This window comes from Pinus tabuliformis, chromosome 7 (genome assembly GCF_031772625.1).
Source record: "Pinus tabuliformis cultivar Carrire ecotype Pingquan chromosome 7, CPIR1, whole genome shotgun sequence".
NCBI lineage: Eukaryota > Viridiplantae > Streptophyta > Pinopsida > Pinales > Pinaceae > Pinus > Pinus tabuliformis.
This window is the reverse complement of record NC_142293.1, coordinates 23,605,814-23,630,365: the sequence shown is the minus strand read 5'-3', so window position 1 is coordinate 23,630,365 and position 24,552 is coordinate 23,605,814.

Here is a 24,552-nt window from a genome sequence, read left to right as displayed (position 1 = left end):
CTATCACATGTTAAAGTGATATAGGCGAGTCAAATAATCAAAAGATAATGTTGAAGACCTTAAGGGCATGTTACACCATGTATGTTTATGTATTAGAGTCAAGAGAATACCTCCAAGCAAAGTCAACAAGTCTCCTCCATGCAACGACACCTACAAAGAAGCAATCTGAATTAAATAAGTCAAGTCGGCCTGCAATCTTCAAGTCAGCCTAAAGGAGGGACAAACCTCTATATATAGAGGTTGTCCACTCCCTCAAAAGACAACACATTCCTCTCTGAAATCAGCAAAGGTAGGAAGCCGAGAAAAGGGTAAACAAGGGATGAAGAAAGGGTCTTCAAGAGCAGCAAAGAAGAAGGGTACACAACCAAAGTCAAGAGGACTATTTTCTAGGGTAGAAAACAATCACACGTGTGAGAAACATAAGCAGCCCTACAGTCATAATTGCAGCAATACAACAATTCTAAATCTATCTTTGTTTGGGATATAAAGTAAGGTCTACAAGGCCTCCTACTTAAGCGAAGAAGACTCTCTCTCAAACAAAGGTGAAAAGGCCCTAATTCACAAGGATACCTTCCACACATGCGAAGCTCTAGGGCTGTTGTACAGTCACACCAAGCCTACACCTACATCTCAAGAATGAGATCGTTTGGTTGAAAGAAGGAAAGTGTCTACATAAGTAAAGGATATCAATGAGTATATAAGAGAAGAATCTCATCTAGAGATCACATAAACAAGGCCTATGTACAGTTGGAAGAAGGAGGATGAAGTGTTGGGGAATGAAGTGCTAGAAGAAGAAAGACTAAGTGTCGGGGAACAAAGTGAAAAAAGGAGGAAGGACTTGACTTGTGCATGGAGGATATTCTAGTAGGACGAAGTGTCAGGGAATGAAGTGCCGGAAGAAGAAAAACTAAGTGTCGGGGAACAAAGTGCAAAAAGGAGGAAGGACTTGACTTGTGCTTGGAGGATATTCTAGTCAAGGGTCTAGGGTTTGGCATTGATCAATAAGAAGCTTCAATAAGAGAAAAATTACCGAAGGGTTTTCCTCTCAAGAGAAGAGAGGTTTTGGCCCTGACAGAGAGCCAACATTTTGTGTTCTTGTCCTTATGTTTTTGGTAGTAGTTTGATGAAGTACACGCAAATGCATTAAAATAAGAATAAGAAGAAGATTAAGCCAACAAGAAAAAGTAAAAAGACTCCACAAATTGTTATCTAGTCTCGAAGAATCACTCTACATCTCATTACCCTAGATTCTTCAACAAGATCATCTTCATAGTGCGAAATTTTCTATGAAAACTAGGGTTTCCACAGGTCCAATTTTGGAAGAAGCAGAAGCACACTTTTTTTGGAGAACAATTCTTATTGTGAGTAGCTAGCTTAGCCTTTGAGAGTTTGTTTTTGGTCTTAGGTCTTGGAAGCCTCCTTTCAAGTTGATAATAAGAAGTTTTGATAGATTTTCCCCTTCGGTGGGGTTTTTCCCTGGCATGGAGCCTATATCTTGTGTTCATTTTGTTTGGCATTTATCTTGATGATGAAAGAACATAATAATATTAAGAAGAAGAACCTAAATCACAAGTAAATGTCATGTAAAGGAAAACATTAGGTTGCCCTATTAGTTTTCCAACATAACGAACCTATCTTTTTGTAACTTTCATATTTTCTTATAGCTATCAAAAAGACCTTTTCCCCGTAATGAGGACAACAATGGAGATCAAAACACTCTATCTCCATATGTCCAACTTGATGACAATGTTGAAGGCTTATTAGGAATTTCACCAACATCTTTAGAGTCATTAACTCCTTTATCAGCTTCTGGAATATATTTTCAATGCCCCTTTAAATATTTGACAAGAAATCCAACACTCACAATTGAATTGGTTTTAAATCATTAGGAATATGAAAGGTGATGTCCTATTCATCTCATAAGTGTTTCTATTATTGTTGAATTGAAACTTTCCCAAGGTCTAACAATTGTTGTGGAAATATTATTCTTTAGGAGTTTCACTTTCTCCATAAATCTAGGAATATTTTTCTTTAGACACTTCGAAGTTCACATTCACCTAGACCTCTGTGTGCACTATTTTGAGTTTTGCCATCTTTGGTTTGTTGGTGGTCTTTATCAAAATGTGTTTTCGTTAATTCATATTCTGAATCATTGCTTAAGGAATCATTTAACACATCATCATGATTAACCATGTTGTGTATTAGGAATTTATGTCACAATAAGCATAACTACCAACTTGCCATCATTTATGTTCTCAATTTGCAGTTTTACTATCTCATGCTTTTTTTCACTCAATGGTTGTTTGAGTGATTCTATTAATGGATCCTTTTGTCCATTTACATATGAAGATAACAACACAATTATTTAGAGATGATAGTTTTTTTAATTCATTTAGGCATTATATGCTTAACAATTCAAGGTGTTGTTGAGTGTACTTGATTTAATCAATTTTTCCACAATTGGCACAATGTGCTTCCTTAATATGTCAACTTCCTAGATAGAATCATGCAAGGATTCAGGTGGTTCTTTGAGTTCCTTATTTGCATGCTCCAAATGTTTTCCTTCTTTCCCCATTTGAAATATCCAATTGTCTCAAATTGTCTCACAATAACTTGTCCTTGCTTAATATTGTCACAATAGCCTTGAATGTCGAGAACTACCAATCATGCACCCCAAAGTGTTATTCCACCTATCTGTTATTATCATGAGTTGAGTTCAAAGGCTTTGAAACTCATTAGTTTTAATTGAACCTACTACAACAAAAAGGTAATGACCTTCATAATCAAATTCAGGAAGGCCTTGCTAATCATTTTCATTTAAAAACCCCTAATTGAATTTGAAAAGTTTCTTGCAACTCAACCCTTGCGGCCTATATATTAGATTTGAAATCTTCAATTTAGAGACTTCGTTCTAGATTGATTTACAACTAAACTTCACTCGATGACTTTAGATGCAATTGCACCAAGGACTCTAAAATTGATGCATGAATATTTTCCAATCCAAAAAGATGTGAAGTATAAAAGAACTTCAAAAATTTCATTGCCACAAACATTATTTTCATTTATACACTTAAAAAAGGCATGCTCATTTTAATCCATGTGTTTGTTGTTTTGCTAAAATAACAACTTGCTTCTAAAAATAGACAAAAATAACTATAAAGACTCTACTTGGTCTGTTGGTGGCCTTTATCAAAATGTATTTTCATTAAGTCATATTCTGAATCATTGCTTAAGGAATCATTTAACAAATCATCATGATTAACCATGTTGTGTATTAGGAATTTATGTCACAATAAGCATAACTACCAACTTGCCATCCTTCATGTTCTCAATTTGCAATTTTACTATTTCATACTTTTTTTCACTCAATGATTGTTTGAGTGATTCTATTAATGGATCCTTCTGTCCATTTACATATGAAGATAACAACACAATTATTTAGAGATGATATTTTTTCTAATTCATTTAAGCATTATATGTTTAACAATTCAAGATGTTGTTGAGTGTATTTTCTTTAATCACATTTTCCACAATGGACACAATGTGGTTCCTTAATATGTCAACTTCCTAGATAGAATCATGCAAGGATTCAGGGGCTTCTTTGACTTCCTTATTTGCATGCTCCAAATGTTTTCTTTCCTTCCCCATTTGAAATCTCTAATTGTCTCACAATAACTTGTCTTCGCTTAATATTGTCACAATAGCCTTGAATGTCGAGAAGTACTAATCATGCACTCCAAAGTGTTCTTCCACCTATCTGTTATTATTACGAATTGAGTTCAAAGGCTTTGGAACTCATGAGTTTTGTTGAACCTACTACAACAAAAAAGGGAATGACCTTCACAATCAAATTCAGAAGGCCTTCTTAATCATTTTAATTTAAAACCCCCTAATTGAATTTGAAAGGTTTCTTGCAACTCAACCCTTGTGACCTATATAGTAGATTTGAAATCTTCAATTTATATACTTAGTTCTAGATAGATTTACAACTAAATTTCACTCGATGACTTGAGATGCACTTGCATAAAAAAACTCTAAAATTGATACAAGAATATTTTCCAATCCACAAAAATGTGAAGTATAAAAAAACTTTAAAAATTTAATTGCCACAAATGTTATCGTCATTTATGCACTTAAAAAGAACATAGTCATTTTAATCCATATATTTGTTGTTTTACTAAAATAACAACTAGCTTCTCAAAGTAGACAAAAATAATTATAAAAATTTTAAAGCGTTCACCATCACACACAAAGTCCAAAAAGTCCTCATGATGTACCTATAATCTCCTTACTAAAATTTTGAATAGATATGAGACAAAACCACCACCAAGAAATGATATTGGTTTTATTAACAAACACTTATCACATAAGAATACAACCAACCATAACAATGAAGGCTAATTTGTATTCTCCAAAGTTGTTAAAGAAAAAAACCCATTTGCCCTCAAATATTTACCAAGAGGGACTTCTGGAAAAGAAAAGAAAAATACAGGCATGTGTGAGCTTCTTCTTTGCTGCGAACCTGTTGCATTGCTGGTGATTCCTTCTCCACAGGCGCGCGTCGGCTTCGAACCTGTTGCCTAGCTGGCTATTCCTTCTCCACAAGCGCGCGCGTCGGCTTCAAGCAAAACTTACACACGGCACCTCTTTCTCGCTGGCGTCTGATGCAGATGGGGGCTCTTCTCGTCACTGCATCCATCATCATGCGTAAGCCCTGATTTGACCTACTGCTTCAGTCGCATCGAATGACAGGATTTTCGAGATTCCTTTACACAATAAACTTCCTCGTGTGCTACTCAGATGTAATTGACGGAATTTTGAATAGGCATTTGTAGTTTCCTTGCAGCATCGCCCTGATTTTATCTTTCCTCTGCTCTTTACAGCTCCCGATAATTTTTCTTAACAAATTCAAAGTTTCGGCTTGGCCCCGTAAAGAATGGCAATTCACCCTGAGCATCAATCGCAATTGAGGAAATTGAGGCGATGTCAAATGTTTAGTGAAGATGTCAACAATTTGCTTTCAATAGGAAAAATAGTCCAAGCTAAGAATAACATCCTGGATGAGTTGCCAAACGAAGTTCATGTGAATATCAATGTGTTTTTTCTATCGATGCTCCACTAGGTTGAAAAAAAAGGGCATGGTACTCTAATTATCTCACTAAAGAGTAGTGAGATGATCTAGCTAAAGACCGAACTTTTTTATCAGTTGTCATAGCCAAAGAACCCCCTGACTAGCAAGAAATGCAACATGATACTCTATTTCTTTAGAAGTTAATGCAATCAAGTATTTCTTGCAAGACTAGACAATAGGAGTATAACCACTGTAATAAACAAAACTAGAGAAAGACTTATAATCATTAATTGAACCAACCCTATCTATGTTAGTGAAGCCCACGAGTTAAGAGGTGTCATAGTTGTACTAAATGACAAAATTGATAGTGCCCTGGATGTACCTTATATAGTATGCTTTGTTTCCTTCTAATGACTCTCATGAGGATCTTGAGAGAATTGAGAAACAAGCCCAACTTCAAAGGAAATGTTAGGCTGTGTGTAAGTTGAATACATGAGAGTCTCAACCAGTTGCCTATACAGTGAAGGGTTAACACATGATGAAGCATAGTTGGGAGAAATTGTAACACCTACCTAAAATAGAGTGGGCATAGACTTGTAATCAACCATTCCAATATGTTGAAGTAAATCATATGCATGCTTCTACTAAAAAATGGAGATCATTTCTAAAGATTAAGGGACGTATAGACCAAGGAAAAAAAGTACAGAGGATCAAGGTATGTCATATCGAGACTATTTCATCATGCTTGTTAAACAATTTGAATGATAGATGAGAAGTCAATGCATGTGAAAATAAAATCATACATGCAAAACAAGGATTGAAACATCAAACATTGCTTCTTAATGTATACTATAGGATCATAATGATAATGATGGAAACCTACAAAATATGTTAAATTTCCATATTTTCGTACCAAGGTCAGGGAGCTTGTTTGATACCATACAGTGAACATCGAAGCCTACAAATAAGTGAAGGATCCTATAGAAAAATAAGAGGTCAATCCATGTAGGTTTCCTCATGGAAATCACCATGTAGAAAATCATTCTTCACATTCATTTGATAGGCTAGCCAACTTTGGAATGAAACGAGAGAAACCACTAGATATACATAATCCATCTTGGCAATAGGGGAGAAGGTCTCAAAATCATTGATAGAAAATCCTTGAACACAAGATGTGTCGTGTGCTTGTTTGCAAAACTATTTTTTATATATTTGGTTCTATAGACCCATTTATAATGAACCAACTTTCATTCCTTGGAAATCGAAATAAGATCCCATGTGTGATTCTTTAGCAAGGAATAATACTCCTCTATCATAGCAACATACCATTTTGGCATGCCAACAACATCAAAAATTTATTGTGAATTAGTTGAAATGGCATGACTCAAAAGAGAGACATTTGTTATCTATGTGTTATGAACCTTGCGCCATAAAAATGATAAGAAACCAATAATTACATTCCTCTTCAAGGGGGAAACCTCCTTTTACAATTAATACAATGTACAAGATACTATTTGATGTCTCTAAGACTAGGTCTCATATATATATATATATATACGAGAGACAAAGGGTACAATTATAATAAAATGAGACCATGAGAGGTTCTAGCCTACATAATAATATAACAATAAAAATCACTTAATATTTAGGGCTTAATAAGGGGTTTTAGGGTTAACATGGAGCTTATATAGGGCTTAACGTGCCCCTCGCCTTCAAAAATGTGTTGTCAGCAACACTTGACTACTGTGGGTGTTTCTACATGAAAAACTCATCTCCCCATGTCGTTTCTTCCACTGGTATGTTCTTCCATTTGACGATGTACTCAGTAAATGTTAGATTTCTCAACTGTTTAGTCCTTATTTCCAATATTGTTTCCAGTTCTATTATTATTTTCTCTTCTTCATTAATCTTTGGTAGAATAGTTTGGATTGTGATCTTATCACTTACTACCTTATTTGAGCAAGAAACGTGGAAGACTGGATGTACATGTGAAGATGGAGGCAAATCCAATATGTAAGCCATGCTTCCAATCCTCTGCAACACCTTATAGTTACCATAATACTTTGGTGCTAATTTATTGTCCTTCTTTTGTTGCTTGAGGGACATCTATTTGTATGGTTGTAGTCTCACAAATACTCAATCCTCCACTTCAAATTCCCTTTCATTGTGATGTTGATTTGCTAGTTGTTTCATCCTATTTTGTGTTATATCCAAGTTATCCTTCAATAGTTTGAGAACATATTGTTGGTGCCTTATGTGGTCCTCTACTACTTAAGCCTTTATAGTTCCTTTCAAGCATGATGTGATGGATGGGGGATGATATACATAAAGTTCCATAAATGGTGACATTTTTTATGTGGTATAGAAGGATGTGTTATACCACCATTCTGCCAAGGGAAACCATTTGACACATTGTGTATATTTATTAGATCCAAAGCAACGCAACTATATGTCTAAACATGTATTCACAATCTCATTTTTGTTGGAAATAATACTGAGAGGGGGGGTGAATCAGTATTATCAGATCAATAAAACTTTTCAAATTTCATGCTCAGAAACATATACGCTACTTCAGTTAAGTGAACCCGCGTGTACACGCTATTGTGTCTAAAGCAACTAGCGTATATCCAGAAATCTTATGATTCAGTTAGCTTATCTTCAGTAAATGCATCAGAACATTATTAACCACATTAACAGTAAACAGGTGCAGTATAACAGAACAGATCATCACATAAAAGCCACACACATGAACACCATGATATAAGGTGGAAACCCAATGTGGGTGAAAACCACCTGCTGCAATTCATCTCTTTCTTCTTTAATAAGAAACTTCTTTTACAATGTACTGGTGCAGTCCTTTACCAGTACGCAGGCTACAACCTGCAGAGGGCTACAACCCTCTCTCGTTTTCCAACTACTTCTGGAAGGGAGCTACAACCCCCTTAGCTCTTGTACTAGCTGATCCATTTACTAGTACGTAGGTGTTGACCCTACAGAAGGCTACAACCTTCTTTCCTACAGGGACCACGTTTCATCAATTTTCAGACTGGATCCATGAGTACAAAACAAACACTGCTGCAATACAATCATCAACTTATACTTGTATCATAATTCTCTAAATCACCCAATACTGAATCACTGAAACCCTGTCATCAAGAACACAGAACGCAAACCAGAGCCCAGAACTCTGCAACAACCACCAGAATCAACAATAACCTGAAATATCAAATCTTATTATGCATACGCTACTTCGCTATACCAAAACCGCGTGTATACGCGCTTTCTCCAAAGGCAACCCGCGTGCAGATCTAGAAATAATTACTTATACCTTCGCTGTCAGATCCGATCCTTGCCAAGCGTCCCGAACAGATAACCAGCAATACCAGATCTTCTCACTTTGTCAGACACTCCTTGCTTGCTGCCCTTTTGCCTAATGATCTTCTCCTTATATAGCCTTAGGCCCTTCACAATACCACGGTCCAAAACCATAGTAACACAATACCATCAACTTCAAAACTAGGGATCGACATGTCTGTCGAGACACCATGGTCCAAAACCATAGGCACAACTTCCAAGGACTAACCGCCACGGACCAAAGGTACGTTTTCACATGTACGCACTTTTACTGAAACCAACCTTCGTGTATATGCCGATTTTCCTTAATGAACCTGCGTATATCTCTTTCTTGTTCTGTTGTACTAAGATCTGTCCTCTGATTAAGTTGCCATCACTTGTACCTTCTTCTGAGTGAGTTGCCATCAAGGACAACACTTGTATCATAATGCCAACAATTTTCCCCTTCATATTGAGGATGGTAAGATGAGTTGTGAGCCAATTGAGTACTCAAGCAAGAGAATAATTTAGTCCAAAAATTTCTAGTGAAAAATGGGTCTCTGTCACTTACAATAATCTTTGGTATTCCATGTAGCTTTTGGATTGTGTCCGTGAATGTTTCTGTCACAATACTTGCTTCAAAAGTAAGAGGAAGAGAGAAAAAATGGGCATACTTTTTCATTTGATCTACCACTAACATAATGACATTCCTTCAGATTTGGGTGAACCTATAATAAAATCCATTGGAACTTCTTCCCAATGTTGGCTTGGTATGGTTAATGGTTGAAGGAGCCATGGGGTATTAATTATGTCTCCCTTAGTTTGTTGGCATACCACACATTCCTCCACAAAAAATTTCGCATCTACTTTAAGATCTTCCAAAAAAACAAAAACAAAAAAATTGATCCTATGGTAAGTCTTTAAGAACATTGAATGTCCTCCTACAAGAGAAGTGTGTAATTTGGAAAGGGCCTTTTATTTGAGTTCAAAATTCTTATGTAAGTATAAGTGATCTTGATACCATAACAAATCATTTTTCCATATATTTTTTACTGCATCGAGGTCCTCATATATTTGTTGAATGATCTTGCATATTTCTCATCTTGTTCCTTTTCTATCATTGCTTCTTGCACCCAATTGGATTGTGTTGTTGAATGATATTGCATATTTTCTCATCTTGTTCCCTTTCTATCATTGCTTCTTGCACCCACTCGGATTGTGGAAGGGGAATGAAACATAGTAAACCGTTTGTGTCTTCCTCTTTCCTTGAAAGTGCGTCTGCCACAATATTTTGTTTTCCCTTTTTGTAGATAATTTCAATGTCATAACCTAACACCATTATGACTCAATTTTGTTGCTCTTCTAAAGATAATATTTTCTCCAATAAGTACTTAAAACTATTATGATTTGTTTTTACTTTGAAGTGTCTTCCTATTAGGTATGGATGCCATTTCTTAATTGCATGTAGCATGGCCAACAATGTTTTTTCATAAATGGGTTTAAGCAAGTTTTGTTACCCACTACTAGTAGGTAACCCCATAGGATAAATTTTCTTCTAGATTTGTCTTCAGTCGGGAGCGAACAACCTTTCCAACCACTTGATAGCTTTGATGTGCTACTTTTCTCCCACACCTAAGCCAACCATTGTGTACCCTTTCTCATATGTCATGATTGTATGCTTGAAGGTGGGCCATATGATCCCAAAGGTATGATTTTTCATTATGTAATTGTGTGTTTATGCTTATTTTTCATGGGCACACTTAGGCATATATTACTGCGAGACTTGGAAGGAGGGTATTTGACTGTACTTTTGTTATCTTACCTCAACTAGGGGATTCATCATGAATCCTAGTTCCGTTGGATCTCATTTATTATCTATTAGCTTTAGGAAGGGAATTACATGTAAAAACCCTTATTTTGGTCGTGTGGTCTCACTACCCATTACCATATCTCACTCTCATTCGCTCATTACAAGCCCTTTTCCACATTTGTACATTGGGTCCACAAGGTGCTAGCATCCCCTTCCCCTTCTTGTCCACACTTCGGGTCGGGCCTCGAATAATGCCTCGGAGGTTGATGCAACTAAAAAAGAAAGGCAAAAGCATAATATGGCCACATACAATAGGAAAAGTACCACAAAATGCAAAATATGGTCGGGAAAATAAAATTTAGCACATGGGAACAATCCAAACATGAGCTCTACCCCCTATTATTATGACCATCACACTGGTTCCTAGGGCCCCTATGAGTTCCCCTTTCATCATTAAAGAACCCATGAATGTCCCAACCCCTAGTGGGCGATGAATTTCCCCATCTTAATGGGGTAACCGATGTTATATCTTACACATCATGATCTCATCCCCTGAGCCCCAAGCAGTAAAATAAAGAAAAATAAATAAAAGGCAAAAGGAAAATGAAGAAGGGTTGAAAAACAAAGGTCGGAGTAACTCATGTACCACAATTTCTCCTTCAGACATTCATATACCCAAGGTGTGGGCTTTCCTCATCATATCTACCCTTGTACCATGATATGTAGCTTAGAACCTTCCTTTTGTCCCCACTCCTTTCCATCATTGTCTCACATGACACCTACCACTTGAAGGATGTACCATGTGTTAGCACTCAATAATTTTCTGAGGTTGCAGAAGAAAATCACCAAGGTAACCACAAACCAACTTTGGAAGCTAGGATCTAGCCCTGCCAGCTTTAGAGAGGGCTCTCTCTGTAAGATTTAACTTTGTTGGATTGGATATTAGGCTAGTTATGAAGTTTGGGGTTTGATTTGTATTTGAATGGTTGGTTGATAACTAGATTTCCATTGGGCTATGGAGTTTGTTACATAAAATACAGATTGACTATAGTATCTATAGATAGATCTCACAGGGCAAGGTAGCCAAATTGAATGGATTCTTTAAAGTCTGTGAAATTTGGAAGAAGAATAGATTAAGGTTCACTCTAAAATATAGAGCATTGTTACCTTAATTTTATATTTAAAGATCAGAAGAAAACATTGAAATTATTCATAGCCGGGTGCAGAGTGTATATTTAAACAAATTTTGCCCTTTATTTATCTATTGAATAATTCAAATTTGGAAAAAAAATATGTTCTATAAACAGAGAAATATAAATACATAAGACAGATAGATGCACTTCACCAACAACTTGACACAAGAATCCTGTGAAAGGGCTTTTGTATTACTGGTAATCTATTGATGCTTCATAAAAGATAAAATAGTGTTCTTCGTACAAAAACCAACCTCTATTACTTCAACAATTGAATTATTTATAACAAATTTACAAAAAATATCCTGTGAGGATGACGAGGATGTATCTACAAAATAATAGGACTGAATCAAGCTAACTTATTACAATAATATTAGGGAAATTGAACTGTCTGAAGTGGTGGCACTGAAATGATGGAATAGATGGTTGTCTAGCGTTGAAATTATGCATGTGTTGTAAAGTTGAGTTGTGCCACTGAAATTACCTTTTACTCTAGTAATTCACAAAGTTTATCCCATCGTTGTTCACTCGGGATATTCATCTTCATAAACTTCTTGTATACTTCGTCAACTTCAGGATATTTGGCGAATGTCGGTCGGGTGATGAACGAGTTTGGAATTGCATATTGAATGTCAAGATTGTATGATAATGCTTTTAGGAATGCCTTTCCTGTCATACTGATTCTTCTGGCTATACCCTTTGAACTGTCCCTTGCTTTAGTCATAATCTGCTCACTATAATATGACCACATACTAAGCTTGTCGTTAATCACTAACAGGTTTGGGAGTCCTTTCTTGTAGAGGCGCTCCAGTTTGGCGAAGAATCTTTCTATACATGTGTTCGTATTTCGACCATTCTCTTCAAGTGGTCTCATCAGATTCCTTTTAGTCAGCACTTTCCTGACTTCCAAAATTGTTTCAGTCCTATCCTCAATTTCCAACTCTTCCTATTCCTAACTGTTCTTGGAGTTTAGAAATTTGATAAGCTAAGTGGCTTCATTTGGTTTATTGCCTAGTTTCTTTCTGACTTGCTCAATGGCTTCATTGGACCATTCAATCAGCCCTTATTGTTCAAAAATGATTTGGATTGAAGGCCAAATGTCCTCCATGTCTTCATTGATCCTTTTCCAGATTTTTTTTCATTTACTCGTGCCAATATATTACCCATGGCACAGTCTTTTTCCATTTTTTGCAATCTTTGCAATGTCTGAGACTTATGTGTTTACGTCATGTAAGCATTTTCAAACCTTGTACTCTGCTCCTGTAAAATCTTTATCTCCAACTTGAGCTTCTTAAGCTCCTCTTCCTGTATAGACATATTTTCCATAGATTGAGCTAACTTAATTGAATCATCAACAACTGATGTAGGAAGCATGGTAGGAGATGATGTTCCTGTTGTCATGGTTGTTGTAGGGACACATGTATGTAGTAGAGATGCAATGGGAACTGCATCAAGAGGAACAACTGCATGTTGTGAACATTGTTCCTTTTCTTTCATCAATTTATCCATTTCTTCTTCCTTTGCTTTGATCTGTGCACCTTGCTCCACTAGAAGCTTCAACATCTCTTCCTTTTGTAGCTCTGTTTTTCCATTTTCCATGAGCAAACCATTTCCTCCAAGTATTTGATTCTGGTGTCTTTGGCAAGTGAGGACACTTTCTCCAATTTGAGTTGATACTGCACATTATTTAAAGTAATTTGTAGCTTAGAGGTAGTAATACCTGCCTGTGCATATCTATTTAATCTAAAGGATGAACATCCTTTGCCTCAAATTTAAAAGTGGTTTCTTTGAAATATGTTGTTGACTTTGGTTGAGGGACCTAGGCCTGCAAGATTGCCATATGCATCCTTCCCTTCTTTATATCATATGATGAGATGAACATGTGCTGGATGGAGGAAGATTGTTTTCTAAACTGTGGAAATATATTATCATGAATGGCTTCATTTATATGCTTAATCTCCTTGTACCTCTTAAAAATATCCAAATGCCTCTGCTCTATGGATGTTTCTGGTGTCTGAGGGATAAAAGTTGGAATCTATTTAGTAACTGAGGAAGATGGGGACTCTGTGGTACCATTGTCCAACTTGAAAGTCTTCAAACCTGAGAGCACAATAGTGCCTTGTGTGTCCTCCAGTGATGGGAAGTCTATTTTAGATCATGAGCTTGCTTTAACCTTCTTATTATATATTTTGAATTCTTTAGCTGAGACTTCAGTGACTAAGGGAGAATCATCTTCTCTTTCTCCCTTATCTGTTTTCTCTCTCGGTATGGGAGTCTCTGAATCTGTCTTGAAAAGTACTTGCTCCTTGGCCTCCCGCAATGTATTTTCTACCCAAGTGTGTTGGTTCATATATTTCTCTATTTCAGGCCTCTGAGTATGCACATATGGTGTAGATTTTTGTTCCACTCTCAACTTGGAAATTACCCCAAAGAGTTCAAAAGACCAAGTGAAACTGAGAGGGAAGTTCATATGTTTCAGCAGGAGGTCTGCTTCCTCTCGTGTTGCTCTACTGTTGCAGATAAAGGATCCTACTTGTGTTTTGATCTAGAACTAAGATTTCTTCTTGGCTGCCACAAAATGGATGTTATCAAAATGAATTATTTGCCTGATGTACTCCAAGGAAAAATTTCTCATTGGCACATACTTGGGCAGTTTGTATGGTGGCAGTTCTGAACCATATACTCTTATTTATGTGAATGACTGGTAAAGATACCAGTCCCCTATTTTGACTTGTTCACTGAGTTGTAAAATCTTCTGAATGTCTTCACTATTCCTCGAAACCTGCTGGCCACTCAGCAAAAAAGTTGTTGGATACACAAACTAGTTTATGAGCTTTGAGAAACTGAATTCCTGTGGTTGTTTTTTCACTAAGGAAGTCCAGAAAACAACAGACTAAGGCTCTCCTTATTGGTCAAGTTTCTTCACTGAGAATGGAAACCTATCTGTTTGAATAAACATAAACATATATATGAGAATTGATGAAAATCGGAACATTCCTTCAGTTAAAAACTGCAGAAATTGTTCATGAATTACATTTGATAAGAAATGACCATAGTCAAATGTGATTGATGGCCCTTCTTCTGAAGAAAGGGTGGATAGAAAGCCTAGAATAGGCTCATCTACCCACTCATCTGAATAGTAACCAAGAATGGATGACAAGACAGAGATAATATGTCGTGTCCTTTGAGGGAACATAGAAGAGGGATATGGGGGATTTTTCTTAGGGAGTTGGGAGTCTTCAAGGAGGAAGATTTAAAAAATGGCATCTCTCTAGGGGAAGGTTAATTTCTGGTAAATTTCTCTGAGAGCTTCAAGGGAGAAAGGGGAGAAGGAATCATAGTGAGGAACCTACAGCATTTTATTTATGCTGTCAGATGTGATGGTGAAGAGAATTTCACCATTTGGGAAGATAATTGCCCTCTTTCTTGCAAGGTAAAAGGCTTGGAATCTTAGAAAGAATTATGGAAAATGATAGGACTGAGGGACAACAAACAGAGGGAGTCTGGATTGCCAAAGGTGTATCTCATCATACTGATCAAGGAAATTATCCCGAAACCAGCAACGTAATTCGAAAAGGTTGAATTCACACTCTGTTTCGGCAATTTTGTTATCTCTGTCTGCAAGTGGAATAAGGTCTAAGTTGATAGGGGGAGTAAGCATCGGATTGACTACCATGGCTTTAGGTGCCATGGTGGTTGCAAAATGGAGAGTTTAAGACTCTAACAACAGTAAATCGTTGTGTGTCCATTAATTGGTGGGAATTTAGAGTGGCATACCTCTGTGAATTTATGAATGACAGGAAACGGAAATGCTGCTGCAAAATTAGAGCACAGAGGGATGGGAGCAATATTGAATGAGCGAGGAAGAAAAGATGTAATCGCAAAGGAAAATTCCATATTTATTAGCCACGAATTGGCCTTAACCGTTGGATTAACGGTCTTTTTAGGGCATTAATTCAACAGTCTCAGACGTGGCAGCTGGGGATTGGTGGATGAGTGGAGCGGAACCATTGGCGAGAGTGACAGGGATAAGGGAAGGTAGTATGATGGGAGTGGGAGCTGCGACGGGATGTGGAGGCGACAATTGGTAGGAGACGAGCTAAATTGGGATAGCAAAAAAACTTTCGAAGGGGGGGCAGTGGTATCCGGTAAGGGGGGGGGGGGGGTCCAAAATCACATGGCACTGACACGTAAGGGGGTGGTAAACTGCTTTTCGAACCCCCCTTGCCGTTAAACATTATCGTTTCGGGGGGGTCCAAAAGCTATCATGGGTCGTCGGATTAATGCTATGGGATATCAGGGGGTCGTGAAATGGGGGGAGGTTAACACCAGAGGGCCCTGCAACATAATTTTGGGCCCATGCATAATAGCCTAAAGTCAAAGCTTTGGATATGAACCACTTTAGACAATGATATAAAAAACCTTTATGTTTCCTATCCTAATGCTATTTTAAAGCAAATGAGGGTCAATTTGAGCATGCAAAAACTTTCAATTTTTTTCATTCTAAGAGATAAAGAATATTTATTTCATCTTACTAAAATAATCTAAGCAACTTAATTAATCCAGATTAAACAATTGGATCAGCTTTATTCACCTATTCTACCTATCTAATCTTAGCCAAGATTAAACTATTTGGCTAAGTTATTCACTCTAACCTAATTAACATAAATAGAGAACAACTTGAACATGATTAAACAATATGGCTCAAGCAGAAATGGATTGTGGCATTTTAAACAAGTTGCACACAATTTCACAAATTTATTCTTTACAAATCGAGAAGGCTAGTAGTGGCACTTAAGCTAGCATCACTTTCACATTTATTCATTTTTTTGTGGTGTTCATTTATCATTTCTTTTATTTTTCTCTTTTTTCTCTTTTTTGTATTTATACCCTCTTTTAATTTTTAATTTTCATTTTTCTATCTTTTTTTTTAAATCATTTGCAGAAAGCTATATTATTTACAATCTGAAATACTGAAAGTAACTATTCAATGATCAATTGATCCTATAAATTATAGGACCCTAACAGTGGCTCCAGCTGGGGAGGGCACTTCCTGGTGAAGTGTAAAGAAAATTGTAGACTAGTAGCCTTGAATCCTTATCTTCGATATTTGTTGCATCTCATTTTTTCGGTTTTCTGTAGTTATGGTGGAAAAATGCCTCAAAGCTCAAGGCCTTCTCCACGAGCTTCAACTTTGAGACATAAGCTACCCACTCATGATAGTACAAAATTAAATGGTATCAACAATGGGTGTGATAAAAACACTTTGTTAGTCCTGAAAAACATAATGCTTGAGCATCCTGCCATTGACAGGTCCTCCAGGTATTTTTGTTCCATCTGTGTTCTTCAGAAAAAATGCATTGTTACCTCGGTAAGAATCAATAATGTAAGGTCCCATCCACAAGTTGTTGAACTTACCATGCTTTCCTTTTCTTCCCTTCTGGAATCCCATTTCAGAACATGATTTCTGATATGAAAGTCATCAACTTTAGTCCTTCAGTCAAATGTTTTCTTGATGCTATCTTGGATCAACTGAGTTCTGTTATGAATTGCTTCTCTTGTCTGATGCAAATGGATGGTCTGGTTTATTCTCCTCTGTAAATCATTTGGTTCCACCTCCAATTCTTGCATCATCTTTAAAATAGGAATTCCCAACGAAGTTGGAAAAACAACATCTATCCCATAAACTAGTTGATATGGAGACATGCCTATTGACTTTTTGGTAGTAAGCTTGTCTACCCACAATGCATTAACTAGCTTGATGTGCCATGATTTTTTATTGTCCCGCAACAACTTTTTAATAATGTTAACTAATCTTTTATTGGAGGATTCTTCCAGTCCATTTCACTGAGGGTAATAGGTTGTAGAATGTCCCAACGTCATCTGATATTTGTTGCAGAACTATACCATCCTTTTTTACCTGAAAGTTGCAGCATCGTCAGTAATAATTTTTCTAGGGCAGCCAAATCTAGCAAGGATATTTCTCTCTAGGAATTTATGATGACAGTATCAGAAGCTTGTCTGGTAGGTATGGCTTCTATCCATTTTGTAAAGTAATCAGTGGCTGTCAGAATCCACTTGTGTTGGGCAGATGAGGCAGGGTGGATTTCTCCTATGAAGTCAAGGCCCCATTGTTGGAAAGGGGTTTCAGCAGATATAGGCCTCAAGGGTAAAGGAAAAAGTTTCTTTTTACCTTTGAATATTTGACATTTGTGGCATGAAGTAACTTTCTTTTGGATATCAGAAAATAGGGTGGGCCAGTAAAAACCTACCCTCAGAATCTTATTTGCAGTAGTCTTCCAATACAAGTGTCCACCGCAATCTCCTTCATGGAACTCTTGCATGACTTTATCTACTTCATTTTTCAACAAATAATTTAGTAAAACACCACCAACATCTTTCCAATAGAGATTTTCATTCAAAATACAAAACTTAACAGCTTTAAGTTTAATAAATCTAGCCTTTGTTTTAGTTAAACCAGGAGGAGCTTGTAAATTATGTAGAACATAAATAATGTCTGCATACCAGGGAGAGGTAGCAAAATATTCTGCTACCATTGGATTCGCCAACTCATCTAGTTCATTAAATATTGCCAGAAAATTTATATTTAAAGCTTGCAAGATAGATTATGCCATTAATTTTGCTAACCATTGACCTTTGATGAATTTAGTGGGTCGGATTTCAATATCATACTCTAATATAACAACAATCCACTTACCCCTTTTCCCATCTGGATCGTTTTGAGTCAGTATATCTTTAACTACTACACTTGGAACAAAAGAAATGATATGTGAATGAATAATATACACTCTAAAATATTTTATGGCCTTTACCAGGGAAAAAGCTTGTTTTTCCATAATGTCATATTTCAATGCTACATCTCTCAAAGATTTGTTGAAGAAAGCAATAGGATGTTCATGGCCCTTGTCGTTATTTTGTAGGAGAATTGCAGCAATGGTATGTTTTGAAGCAAATGAAAAAATTAGAAAATATTCACTAAAATCTGGATTAATTAACACAGGTACCTGAGTTAAAACCTACTTTACAATGTTAAATGATTGTTTAGCTTCCATGTTCCATTTCACCTCAGTATCTTTTTTTAGCATATTGGTAATATTCTTTAAAAGTTCAGCTAAATTCAGAATGAATCTCCTTAGAAAATTTATCTGTCCAATAAAATATTGAACTTCCTTTATATTTCTTGGGGGATTAATTTTGAGTATAGCTTTGATTTTGCTAGGACCTATCTTGATTCATTCTTTAGAAATTATGTGTCCCAACAGTTTTACTTCTTGCAAACCAATTATGTTTTCTTGGGATTGAGGGAAATTCCAAATTTCCGACATTTTTTCAAAAAGTCTTCTGAGGTGATTTAAGTGTTCCTCATCTGTTTTTGAAAAAACAGTGATGTCATCAAGATATATAACTGTGAAATGACCCATTTCATCAGCAAAAGTAAAATCCATGGCTCTCTGAAAAGTCGCTCCAGAATTCATTAGACCAAAAGCCATTTTCACATACATGAAAGTGCCCCAAGGTGTAGTAAACGTTGTTTTCTCTTGATCTTCTGGGTGTACTAAGACCTGGTTATAACCAGAAAATCCATCCAACAAGGAAATCCTGTTGGATCCAACCACTTTCTATAGGATGTGGTCCATCTTGGACATAGGGTAATTGTCCTTTAGAGAGGCTTTATTTAAATTTCGGAAATCAATGCAGAACCTGATTTCACCAGTCTTTTTTCCGAGTGGGAACCAAATTGGATACCCATTTGGAATATCTCAGAGGTGCAATGATTTTTTGCGTCATACATTCCTTTTACCTCTTTTTCAACTAGAGGCATGAGCTTTGGATTAATCCTCCTTAATTTTTGTTTAAAGGTTTTATGATCTTCTTTCAAGGTAATTTTATGTTGTATGATATTGGTGTCATAGGATTTTAGGTCTTCATAACTCCAGGAAAAAACATCAATGAATTATTTAAACAATTTAATGTACTTCAACTTTTCACCTGGGGGTAAGGATTTAGATACTTTGATGATTTTTTGTTGAAGTTCAGTCCCAATATTATGTTCCTCAACGCCAGCTCCAGTGGGTTCAATTTGGGGCTTCTTAGCTACATCATTGAAATCAAATAAATCTTCTAATGGAACAAGCCCTCTAGGTAGAATATTGTCTTTCAGCTGTAAAATATTTGTTTCTTGTTTTTCTTCATCCATTTCATGCAATTCTAATGTATTTACACTAGTATGTACAACATCTTCTACATCAAATTCTATATCTATATTAGCATCTTCAAATTCGTCTTTAGACTGCAAAAAGTTTTCAATCTAAGCATCATCTCAAAAACCCTGTTAGTATCTAATGTTATCAGGTACAGTAAGTCTATTTTGACTTCAATAATATATGGACGAGTAGGAAGAAATGGTAATTTACAAGTACTTTTCGAAGTAGCAAGACCATTAGGCAGTGTATTTTGATCTCTTGAAACTGCAGACAAACTATATTCGGTGAAAGAATCTAGAAAGTCTAACACATCATTTTTATAGGCTCTCATCCTAGGTTTTTTGCAGAGTATTCTCCTTTTATTTGTTTTATAACCAACTTAGAGTCTCCATGAATGGAAATCCGTTTAGCACCAAGTTTCTTCAAGCGCTGTAAACCTAAGATTAAGGCTTTGTACTCTGCAACTTTATTAGGACACTGAAAATTCAATTTGTAGGAGTGACCTTCTGAGTGATGAGTATATGAATTAGACACCCATACACTAGCACCAAGTCCTTCTTTACTCACTGATCCATCAAAACTCAAATTCCATAAAACTTTATTTGAATTATCCTACTCACTAACTAGTGTTTGACCATCAGCATTGAGAAAAAACTAGTATGATTATTAGGAATTTGTTCTTGTGTGATTACATCATTGTAGAGGATAAATGAGTCCAAATCAGAATGAACAAAATGTATAGGATAATTGTTAGGTCTATCCTGAGTGGTGACCATGAATTTCATGAGTTTCTCTCTATAAAGTCTTCTATTCTGACCAAAGACAAGGATTGTTGCATAGGACATATCCATATTTAAGGTTCCTTGGAGTTTGGCTCCCCATGAACGGGAGAGAAACATGTCATATTTGGGTGGAATATTAGCAACAACTATATCCATTAGTACACTTTTGGCAGGGATTTGGACTAAATTTACACATAAATCTTTTCTAAGTCCAAGGCACTTAACTTGACTAGAATCAAATGAATACAGGTCTTTTTACCTTCTGGTAATATCTAAGATTGTGGGAGGCCCCTAAGTCAAGCATAATGTTGTGTAAGATTTTATCATGAATAGTTAGCCTAACATAAAAGGGAGGAACCTCTCCCTCTTGAAGTTTTCCATCAACTTCTGAGCCAAATAGTAATTCAGGTTGATCATCTGATACATTAACTGTATCAGTGCTTTCTCCTATGCTCAATGCTTTCATTACTTGGGATCTATAAGCAGTTTTATTCATCAATTCTGTCAAAGGAATGGGGATTTTGAGTTTTGCCAATTCATTTTCTATATTAAATGATGTTTGTGTTTTATTTGAATTAGCAACTTCTTGTTTATCGGCCACATCTTTTTGGGGTATATCTCTTGGTTGGATGGTAGAGGGATCATTAGTTTGAATTGTTTTGGATGCAGTATCAGGGTTTTTCTATATTAGAACATTAGGATTCTTTCTAGTAATAATCTCAACATTATTTTTGGCAGGTGTTTCAGCTGGTTTCTTTGGTGGAGTATCCGATGTTTTCCTACTCCTAAGGTTGTATTGTTTATGGACTTCCATAATAGCATTCTCAAAACCTTTCTTGTAATCCTGTAATTCTTCAGGTTCTATTTCATTTTGGGATAACAGGAAAATTTCTTGTTCTTCCTCAATCAGGAAAATATAGTCATTATCATTTACTCCCATGAGATTTATTTGAGTGTCCTTTGTATCGTCAGCTACTTCAGCCTCCTCATATGTATAATTTTCTTGGAAAGGAGGTATTACCTGCTGGTCTGGACCTTTTGGGTCCCTTTATTTTATCTGGGGTTGATTTCTTCGATAGTTTAGATTCCTTATTTGCCTAGTTTGATTTTCTCTATGAGGAGCCCAATCAGCTATAATGATTCTATCCATCATTTTCTCTATTGTTCTCAGTAGATTGTCTAATTTATAATCAATAGAAACAAAAGATGAAGGTTCCTCTTTTCTTGTTACTCTTTTTCCAGCTTTTAGCTTACCCTTCTTGGCTAATAAATTAGCCTCTACTTTGAGTGTGTTTGCTTGCATCTTCTCTAAGGTTGAGGGATCTCTCTTTCTCAGTTGACAGGCCATATCAACATCGAATCCTTCTGGGAAATGTATCAGGGCCAGGCTTGGGGGTGGTTTAATGGCAAGGGGAATGGAATTGTAAACCCTATTAAATTTGTTACAATACTCTTCTACGATTTCATTGGGACCTCTCTTAAGGTTTTTATAATCATTAAGGATCTACAGAGGACTCTTTTTAATTTCCCACCTAGTTAGGAAAGATTAGTGAAAAACAAAAAGGTTAGTTACACTACCTGCTGCTAAGTTTCTAAACCACTTTCTGACTTCCCCAAATAAATTCTTAGCAAACAGCCTTAGTTTTACATCATTCTCATCTACTTCATGAAGATCAAAAAAGTCATTCATCCTATCTATGTGTTGTTGTGCAATGATAGCAATATTACCATCAAATTGGGGAATCCTAGTTTGATAGTCTTGGGGCATATCATGCAATTGAGCAGGTAAAACCAGGGGTGCATAGTGAGCAGCCATGATATTTGGTCTTAAGGGAGGAGCAGATATAGGATTTGTGGGAATTAATTGAGTTACTACTTGTGATACTACTGGATGAGTAGTAGAAATTATAGAAGAGGTAGGGCCAACTGATGTTGGATGAATTGATTGGGAAGATGAAGCGGATGCTGCAATGGTAAGAGAAGAAAGCTCAACAGACTATTGTATGTAAGCTTGATGTACATCCTAATCAAGGGCTGAAACAATATCTTACAATTTGTCAAACTTGTGAAGGGCTTGCTGATCTGAATCAGGTTCAACAAATGGTCTTATTGGTTTATATGGTTGAAGAATGGCTTGATCAACAAAAGATTCTGACTTAGTCTTGAAAAGACTATGTTCGAAAGGTAGGTCGAACTGAATATCTTGAATGGTGTCGAGGTTTTCAGGAAGAGAATTCGCCCTTGAAAGGGGGCTATTGCTTCCCTAGATTTCAACTAAGCTTCTCCTTCTAAGTATTCTTTCAAGATTGTCTAGAATTTCAGGTGGGTATGGATAAGGATTGGCTCGAGTATAGATTATTTTTGGAGCCAGATCTTTAAAAGTAAAAAACAACCTCTAATTCTTTATTTCCAATGCCTTGATCATTAAACTTCTTGAAATAAGGATGCAGAAACTAGGGAAATAATCTTATGATGATGAAATGAAGGATTATTTTTTAGTTCCCCAGTATGGTCACCAGAATGTTAGCACTTAGTAATTTTCTAAGGTTGCAGAAGAAAATCACCAAGGTAACCACAAACCAACTTTGGAAGCTGGGATCTAGCCCTGCCAGCTTCAGGGAGGGCTCTCTCTGTAAGGTTTAATTTTGTTGGATTGAATATTAGACTAGTTAAGAAGTGTGGGGTTTGATTTGTATTTGAATGGTTGGTTGATAACTATATTTCCATTGGGCTATGGAGTCTGTTACATAAAATACAGATTGACTAGTATCTACAGATAGATCTCACGGGGCAGGCTAGCCAAACCGAATGGATTCTTTAAATTCTGTGAAATGGAGAAGAAGAACAAATTAAGGTTCACTTTAAAATATAGAGCATTGTTACCTGAATTATATATTTAAAGATTAGAAGAAAACATTGAAATTATTCATAGTCGGGTGCAGAGTGTAGATTTAAACAAATTATGCCCTCTATTTATTTGTTGAATAATTCAGATTTGGAAAACAAATATGTGCTATAAACAGATAAATATAAACACATAAGACAGATAGATGCACTTCACCAACAACTTGACATAAGAATCCTATGAAAGAGCTTCTATATTACTGGTAATCTGTTGATGCTTCAGAAAATATTCAATAATGTTCTTCGTACAAAAACCAACCTCTATTACTTCAACAATTGAAGTATTTATAACTAATTTACAAAAAATATCTTGTCAAGATGACGAGGATGTATCTACAAAATAATAGGATTGAATCAAGCTAACTTATTACAATAATATTAGGGAAACTGAACTATCTGAAGTGGTGGCACTGAAATGATGGAATAACTGGCTGTCTGGTGCTGAAATTATCCATGTGTTGTAAAGTTGAGTTGTGCCATAGAAATTACCTTTTACTCTAGTAACTCACAAATTTTATCCCAGCATCGTTCACTCGGGATATTCATCTTCATCCACATCCTATATACTTCGTCAACTTCAGTAGATTTGGTGAATGTTGGTCGGGTGATGAACAAGTTTGGAATTGCACACTAAATGTCGATATCGTAAGACAATGCTTCTAGGAACGCCTTTCCTGTCATACTGAGTCTTCCGGATGTAACCTTTGAAATGTACCTTACTTTGGACGTTATCTACTCACTCTAATCTGATCTTGTCATTAATCACTAATAGGTTTGGAAGTCCTTTCTTGTAGAGAGGCTCCAGCTTGGTGAAGAATCTGTGTATACATGTGTTCATATTTCAACCCTTCTCTTCAAGCTATCTCATCAGATTCCTTTTAGTCAACACTTTCTTGACTTCCAAAATTGTTTCGATCCTGTCCTCAATTTCCAACTCTTCCAATTCCTGACTATTCTTGGAGTTTAGAAATTTGATAATATTAGTGGCTTCGTTTTATTTATCTCCTAGTTGCTTTCTTATCTGTTGCTCAATGGATTCATTGGTCGTTCAATCAGCTCCTGTTGTTCAAAAATGATTTGGATTGAAGGCCAAATGTCCTCCATGTCTTCTTTGATCCTTTTCCAGACGTTTTCCTTTACGTGTGCCAATGTATTTCCCATGGCACAATCTTTTTCCATTTTCTACAATCTTTGGGACAATGTTTGAGACTTCTGTGTTTATGTCATGTAAGCA